The sequence below is a fragment of the Mus pahari genome, chromosome 16 (assembly GCF_900095145.1).
Source record: "Mus pahari chromosome 16, PAHARI_EIJ_v1.1, whole genome shotgun sequence".
NCBI lineage: Eukaryota > Metazoa > Chordata > Mammalia > Rodentia > Muridae > Mus > Mus pahari.
This window is the reverse complement of record NC_034605.1, coordinates 25,370,893-25,379,538: the sequence shown is the minus strand read 5'-3', so window position 1 is coordinate 25,379,538 and position 8,646 is coordinate 25,370,893. Positions and strand designations below refer to the sequence as shown.

The 8,646-nt window shown below is 38.7% G+C and overlaps 1 pseudogene; it reads left to right on the top strand.

Annotated features, from left to right (window-relative positions):
- Positions 1 to 8,374: 8,374 nt before the first annotated feature.
- Positions 8,375 to 8,646, top strand: part of LOC110334284 — a 1,473-nt pseudogene continuing 1,201 nt past the window's right edge.

The following is an 8,646-nucleotide window of genomic DNA, read 5'->3' as shown; positions in this document are numbered from 1 at the left end:
CAGCTATGTATTTGAGTTCAGTGCTGTCCCATGGTATTGAAAATATTAAGTGTTAAGATACTCTGAGAGATATTCTGGGTGTACTGGTTCATGTCTTTAACTCCAGAAATCTCTGAGTTTGAGGCCAGCCTGGTCTACATAGTAAGTTTCAGGATAGGCAAAACTATGAGTAATGTCTCATCATGAAAAAAGTAAAACAAAACAAAATCAAATCAAGTAAAAAAAAGATACTCTGAGAAATATTTACCATTGAGATTAAAGCTGAACTTCTTATTCCTTCAAAATATGGCTGATTAGGTACCCTTTCCTCTACTATGTCTACTTAGTTATTTGCAAAATAAAATAAATCCATTGTGCAAATGAATGTAAAAGAAATGTGAAAAAATAAAATAATCTGCCCAGGGTTTTTGATTTCTCAAGCAAGGTCTTAGAGTGTCTACTTCAGATTTTATATAAAACAAACATATTATAAAAAGGCTAGATTACCTTAATGGTTTGATATGTTAGAACATTAGGACACAGTAAAATCACAGTGAAGAGAAGAACTAAGGACTTTACTTGGCCTTTGGGCCTGTGAACCTTACCAGTCAGAGAGTCTCACCATAGCTGTCATATAGACCCTAAGAGAATACAAATGCCAGCCCAGGCTACTATACCCAGCAAAACTCTCAATTACCATAGATGAAGAAACCAAAATATTCCATGACAAAACCAAATTTACAAAATATCTTTCCACAAATCCAGCCCTATGAAGGATAATAGATGAAAAACAACAACACAAGGAGGGAAACTACACCCTAGGAAAAAAAGCAAGAAAGTAATCTTTCAACAAACCCAAAAGAAGATAGCCACACAAACATAATTCCACCTCTAACAACAAAAATAACAAGAAGTAACAATCACGTTTCCTTAATATCTCTTTTTTTTTTTTTTAGATTTATTTACTTATTATATGTAAGTACACTGTAGCTGTCATCAGACACTCCAGAAGAGGGTGCCAGATCTTGTTACAGATGGTTGTGAGCCACCATGTGGTTGCTGGGATTTGATCTCCGGACCTTCGGAAGAGCAGTCGGGTGCTCTTACCTGCTGAGCCATCTCACCAGCTCCCTTAATATCTCTTAACATCAATGGACTCATTCCCCAATAAAAAAGACATAGACTAACAGACTGGATACATAAGCAGGACATAGCATTTTACTGCATACAGGAAACACGCTTCAATGACAAAGACAGACACTATCTCAGAGTAAAAGGTTAGAAAGAAAGTTTTCCAAGTAAATGATCCCAAGAAACAAGCTGGAGTAGCCATTCTAATATTGAATAAAATCAGCTTTCAACTAAAAGTTATCAAAAATGATAAGGAAGGATACTTCATACTGGTCAAAGTTCATACTACCAAGATGAACTCTCAATTTTGAACATCTGTGCTCCAAATGCAAAGGCACCCACATTCATTAAAGAAACTTTACGAAAGCTCAAAGGACATATCACACCCCAAACAATAATGGTAGGAGACTTCAACACCCCACTCTCAATAAACAGATTATGGAAACAAAAACTAAACAGATAAAGTGAAACACAGAAGTTATGAACCAAATGGATTTAACAGATATCTATAGAACATTTCATTCTAAAGCAAAGGANTATACCTTCTTCTCAGCACCTCATGGTGCCTTCTTCAAAATTGACCATATAATCAGTCACAAAACAGGCCTCAACAGATACAAGAAGATTAAAATTATCCCATGCACACTATCATACCACCACAGACTAAGGCTGGTCTTAAATACCAACAAAAACAACAGAAAGCATACATATACGTGGAAGCTGCACAATGCTCTACTCAATGATAACTTGGTCAAGGAAGAAATAAAGAAAAAAATTAAAGGCTTTATAAAATTTAATGAAAATGAAGACACATCATACCCAAACTTATGGGACACAATGAAAGCAGTGATAAGAGGAAAATTCATAGCTCTAAGTGCCTCCAAAAAGTAACTGTCGAGAGCTTACACTAGCAGCTTGACAGCATACCTGAAAGCTCTAGAACGAAAAGAAGCAAATACACCCAAGAGGAGTAGAAATCTGGAAATAATCAAAATCAAGGCTGAAATCAACTAAAAAGAAACAAAAAGAACTATACAAAGAATCAACAAAACCAGGAGCTGGTTCTTTGAGAAAATCAACAAGATAGATAAACCCTTAGCCAGACTCACCAGAGGGCACAGAGTATCCAAATTAGTAAAGTCAGAAGTGAAAAGAGAGACATAAAAACAAGATATACCTTAAAATAATTATTCTGTTTGCTGGATATTAAGCTAAACTATTAAAATCATGTTCTACAAACCCCCAAAAAGTTCAATATTCTTAGTCATCATAAAAATGCAGATCAAAACGACTCTGAGACTCCATCTTAAACACATCAGAAACGCTAAGGAAAAAAAAATCTCAAGTGACAGCACATGCTGGCAAGTTTGTGGAGCAAAGGAAACACTCCTCTGTTGCTGATAGGAGTGTAAATTTATATAAAAAAAATCTTTGGAAATAAATTAGTAAGTGTCTCAGAATATTGGGGATAGGTCCACCTCAAGACCCAGCTATACCACTCCTGGGCATATACCCAAAAGATCCTCCACAATACCACAAGGACACATGCTCAACTACGTTTATAGCAACTGTATTCATAAAAGACAGAAACTGGAAACAACCTAGATGTCGATCAATTGAAGGATAAAAAATAATGTGGTTCATTTATACATGGAAAACTCTCAGCTACTAAAAACAAAGACGCCATGAATTTGGCAGACAAATTGATGGAACTATAAAATATCATCCTGAGTTTGAAGAAACAAAAAGCAGCCAGCACTGGCCTCCGTGTTAGCCCTGGCGCTGAGTTTAGCACTCCCCTCCGCATTAACACACACACACACACACACACACACACACACACACACACACACTGAGTTAAACTGTCAGCACTCCCCCTGGTGCAGCTGTCTCCTGTCTTTGAAGGAGGCAGAATTCAATGTCCTTAAAGTGATAAGGCCCCCACTCTTAAGCTATGAGAAAGAAACAACCATTGTTCCCAGAAAGCTGTGGTCAGCTTGTAAGAACACACAAGTCACTGATAACAGAATGAGTTATTCCTTCCCATATCAGAAAGAACCCTTTCCAGATGTATGGTCCCTCCTTGCTGTCTGAACCAAAGTTATCAATTTGAAGGATAGCATTTCTTTACCCCTTACCTAATCATGTAATGCCAAGGTTCAAAAGCACCAGCTTGTGCATTTCCCCTATATAATCACTAAGTCCTGGGGGTCACATTTCTAACCAGCTGAGCAGGGAGGTTCCAGGTTCTTGTGTACTTATACCAGTGGTCCCTTGCAGTCTCGTGGGGTTCCACAAACTGGACATAACAAGTGAGGTAACCCAGACCCATGGTACGCTCTCACCTGTAAGTGGATATTAGCCATAAACTATAGTATAACTCTAGTAAAATCCATAGACAAAAGAAGCTAAGTAATAAGGATGGCCCAAGGAAAAAATGCTTGAATCTCACTTAGAGGGGAAATAAAATAGTCATCAGAGGAAAAGAAGTAGTTGGAAGAGGGGGTGAGAATAGTAACAGGAATTGATGCACAAAAGAACTCATAGACACCATGGAAGTACACACAAGATGTGCACGGGTTTAAGTTAGAGTACCAGTACTGAGAGAGATAAGTAGAGGTTGTAACAGTAACCAAGAAACTATTTTCAATTAATATCTGCTGTAAATGGGACAATCAGTTTTCTACAATTGTCACTGGGTGACCTCAGCCATGCTCCAGGGAAACTCCATGTTTTTGTTGTTGTTGTTGTTGTTGTTGTTGTTGTTGTTGTTGTTTAGACTTTCTTTTCTTCAGGTCTTTTGTTTTATTTTGTGGGGCAGAGAGTATAAGACAGCAAAAGTTGGGTGGGTAGAGGGATGTGGAGAATGTGGGACGTGTTGGGGGAAGGAAATGACATTATCAAAATTTATTGTATGGAAAAAACTGAAGTAAGAAAAAAATAACATCAGACAAACTTAAACCACTTAAGTTATCTGTAAAGGCATTCTAAGCAGTGAATCTGAGCACAGAAGAATCTACCAGAATTTTCTCATCTTTGTCCTAAACATGACACTGCAGAGAGCCCTTCATTGTAGTTCTCAATGATCTATTATTATTACTAAATAATATGCTTAAAAATTATTCAGAGAGTGATCACTTTGGATTATCAGAAATTTCTTTCAAAGCAGTTCTTGGTTTAGTGGGTACATGGAGAGAAAGAGGCAAAACTGAAGTTAAGTCCAAAGGTCGAGAACCCCTCAGGCACTGTTCATCACCCTTCTCCTTACTCACAGACACTGTAATTGGAATCATAAAGTTTCTGGGTTCAGCAAATGACAGAGCACCAGGGAGAAGGCAGAGCTGGCCTCAGGGATGGAGACAGAAGTCTTTTCCCCTGACAAAGCCAAACTCCTGGTGGTGACATCCTGACACCTTACTTGAACACAAGGACTTGAGGTTGATAAACAGGGCCTGGCTGTGCTGTGAGGACACCGTCCCTGAGCCCTGCACAGATTGCACAGGTGAGTGCTGCCATGTCATGGGGAATGGGGCTGTGTTTGATTGTCAAGAGCCATAATGGGACAAGCTAATAACTAGCAGGTGATCATCCTGAAGTGGCCTGCCTCGGATTATTATATAATCTGTGACAGGTGAGCCCTCATTAAGCAAGGTTGTGAGGGACTAATTTTAGAAAAGATTCCTGCCATTAATGTGTTTTTCCTGTTATTATTAAACACATATAACAATCACTAAGTAGGAGCACAGCCCTCTGGAGCAGATCTCTGCAGATCCACAAAGATGTACGATCTTGTAGTGATGCTATATAGACAAATAGATGACTTAAGTCTTAATGATGAGCCTATAAGAATTCCTAAAATTATATCTGTGATTGTTAAGCTCTTTTATAATGGGACTGCTATTGGGTCCTTTTCTGATAGTCAAAGCTGCAATGAGAACTCTGCCAGTCTCTCATGTGTCACCAGTTAATTGCTCTTAGATGGTAACCAGAATTTCTCCTACTCAGAGCACATTCCAAGAGTTTGTAAAACAACTAACCAAAGGTCAGTAAAAGGGAACTAATGATTTATTATAGGTGTTAGGACAGAAGATAAAATATCGACTGGGTTTATCTATACAAAACTTCGCTAATACGTTAGTTATGGTTTTAAACCTTCAGTGAACCTGTGGAGCTCAGACAGATGATGGATGTTTAGCCAAATATTTACTCCTAATGGATATGCATGTAAACATTCGCTGTTGTAAACTTCCATTTCAATTTATGATTTGATTTTTTTGTGTGAACTTGTGATGAACTTTGTAACATGTGATCATGTATTCTGAAAGATGTCTAAGTACTGAGGACAAAGAGAATCGAGAACTAAGATCAATACAGGAGACTTTTTTGCCTTTCCCCACTTAGAGAATTTTTCCCTTTACCCACCTATTAGGATCTTTCTGCTTTTCTCCTTAGAAAACTTTCATAGGAAACTTTTTACAACTTGGTAATAAACTCTATAATCACATCTCTAAGTGTCTTGACTTCTGATTAGCAGGGTGAAAGTTAGAGCCCAGCAGTTCCTGCTGAGATAGAATAGAGGCTGCATTGCTTAACCCTCTGCTGTTAGGCTAAAGGTGTTAATCTCCTAAACCAGAAGTCTTTTACCCTCAGAAAAAGCAAGAAAGTTTTTAGAACCTTTTAGAAGTTATCATCAATATTTCAGTATAATTAGAGAGCTAGAAGTCCCTGAGACCCTCAGACTTTAAAGCCATCACCAGAGTCCTACTCTGTCACTCCACCACTACCTTGGCCCAGACAGGGAGGCTCCTGGCATTTGACCTTGAAAGAAATCTTGGAGGGCTGATGTGTCGGAGAGAAAGATGTGGGCTCCTGTCACGCAGAGAGGGGACAGTGTCAGGATTCAGGGAGAAGATGGTCTATCATTTCCTAAGTGCAATCCAGAATTGTCTCAGTGTCCACAAGGACAGTGTGTGTGGTCACTGATGGTGATCTGCTCCTTACACAGGACAGGCAGGGGTAGGAGACAGAGGTACCTGCAGTGCAGCCTGGAGTAGGAAGTTCTTGCTCCTACTGCTTCTCTTGTCTGTGTAACTTCTGGTGACTTCAGTCTTCTGTGCCTGGAACACTCTTTCTTTCTTTATGGTGATTTCATTTATTGTAATTTCTCCTTTTCTAGATCAAATGTAAACCATCGGATATGAGAATTGCAGATAAAACAGACATGAGGCTAAATAATGGTAGTAACGTCTGATTTTAGAAAATGGATTTTTAGTGCATAGTGGGAAATTCACTGGGTACTATTCCTATCAGTTCATTGACTCCCAAATTATACCTGTATTACATAAAAGCATACTTTACATATGAAAAGTACTTTTTAAAGAAGCCAAATAAGTATGCTCATGGTGATGAAAATATGAATTGGAAATCCAGAATTTAAGTCTACATTGGGTGGTCACAAAGGATGTTCTTGTGAATACTGAGCTTTCTATTTCTAAAACTTGGGTATCAATCAACATTCTGGACTATGTATAACACTCCACCACATCATTTGAATCCCTGGTTTAACTGGTTGAACAGACTAAACTGATTGATTCTAACATGGTAAAAGTAAGAAGTTTGTGGAAACTAATTTAAAATGTACACATATGGACTGAAGAGCAGGCTCTGTGGGTAAGAACACTCACTGCTCTTGCAAAGTTCCTTGATTAAATGGTCAGCTCACACAGCAGCTAACAACCCTGTGCAACTCCTGTTTCAGGGATCCAAGGCTGTATTCTGGCCTCTGCAAGCACCAAGTACACAGTGGTCATTAGAAATGCATGCACATAAAATACCCATACACATAACAATGACTAAATTTAACATAAATAAAATATAACACAAATGTCTCTTTGATATTTCCTTGAATTGAAGTAAATGAATAGTTTTCCTAGTCCAGAAATGGCAGGAAACAAAGACAGCTTCCTTATTTCAAGGAACCAAGAGGTACATCTTTAAAAATACACCATCATAAAAGATCATTACAGACATAAGGCAACTGAAAATTATCCACAATGATAAATGTTTTAAAAGATAGTCCATGATAATCATTGGATCTCTGGGGGCTTGCAAATGTACCTCCCCTGTGCATGCAAGGAAACACAGGAGACATAACTGAGTGAGTATTCCAAATTGAATAGACCTTCCAGAACTTTAAAGAAAGAGAACAACCAGGACATCTCAGTTCATCTCTGGGATTTCTGTAGGATAGTAAAACCATAACACTCAGTTAATGAGTTATGCAAAACCTGTTTTTAAAGCATCCCATAAGAGGATGTATTCAAAGTAATAGACACACTAAAGCATCTCTCAGCTCTCCTCAGCACCAAGGGGCTGGTATAAGCAGACTAACAAATAACACATTCCTGAGGGTTTGGGGAAATTGTAGGAGACACATGAGTGACCTGTGAGCAGCACTGAGCTGTGAAGGATCATGGCTGGAATCAGGTCAGGAAGAGAACATCACAGGTACCCTTGTCACACAGCAAGTGCCAGTGTTACATTGCTCAGGAGAAGATGAAAGTGATTCACAGATAAATTTGGTGAGCAGCAGGGAAAGCTAAAAAGTAGAAGACAAATAGATTTAAGGTCCCCACATAAAACTATGAAAATGGAGTCAAAGTGAATACATTTAAGCTTTAATCCTTATTCTAACTTTAAATAGGGTGAGAAAACAGAAAACAGATGTCACATGTAAAATTACCCAAATCAGTATGAGGTACTAAGTTGTTTGTCATCTATAGAGTATAGCATTACTAACTGACAAAATCACCAATGTCATGAACCTTAGAAATCAAAGTGATAGGAAGTGCTTCAGTTTGGAGTCCAGAGGAAGAATGCCTAAGCTGAGAGCTGAGATTTGATGTTTCCTTGGAAGAAGGTTCTTAGGAAATGGTCAGGGAAAGCCTATAAGTGGTGGGGTGTGGTACCTTTAATATGATCTCATACATAAGAGTTAGGAAATAAAAATTATTATGTCATTCGACTAAAGAAGAGGATATGGACTAACTACTGCCCTATCTAATTAATCTATGTGTTATTTATTGCTAAGGTCAATTCAGAGTCGGAGACAAAGAAAAGTCACATGACTTTCCCTGGGAAGCAACCCCATTGTGGTATTAATCTTTTAGAAGAGCTGAACTTTGTTATTAGCTTAATCTTTTCTTGAAGGATGAGTGCGTATGGGATGGCAAAAAGGGACTTCCTCTCCAGCTCCACGTCCGGAAAGTGGGTCCCACGCGGAGGTCAACATGAGGATCGAGAAGTGTTATTTCTGCTCCGGGCCGATCTACCCGGGCCACGGCATGATGTTCGTCCGCAACGACTGCAAGGTGTTCCGATTCTGCAAATCCAAGTGTCATAAAAACTTTAAGAAGAAGAGGAACCCACGCAAGGTCAGGTGGACTAAAGCCTTCCGGAAAGCGGCAGGCAAGGAGCTCACGGTGGACAACTCATTTGAATTTGAAAAGCGTAGAAATGAACCTGTGAAATACCAGC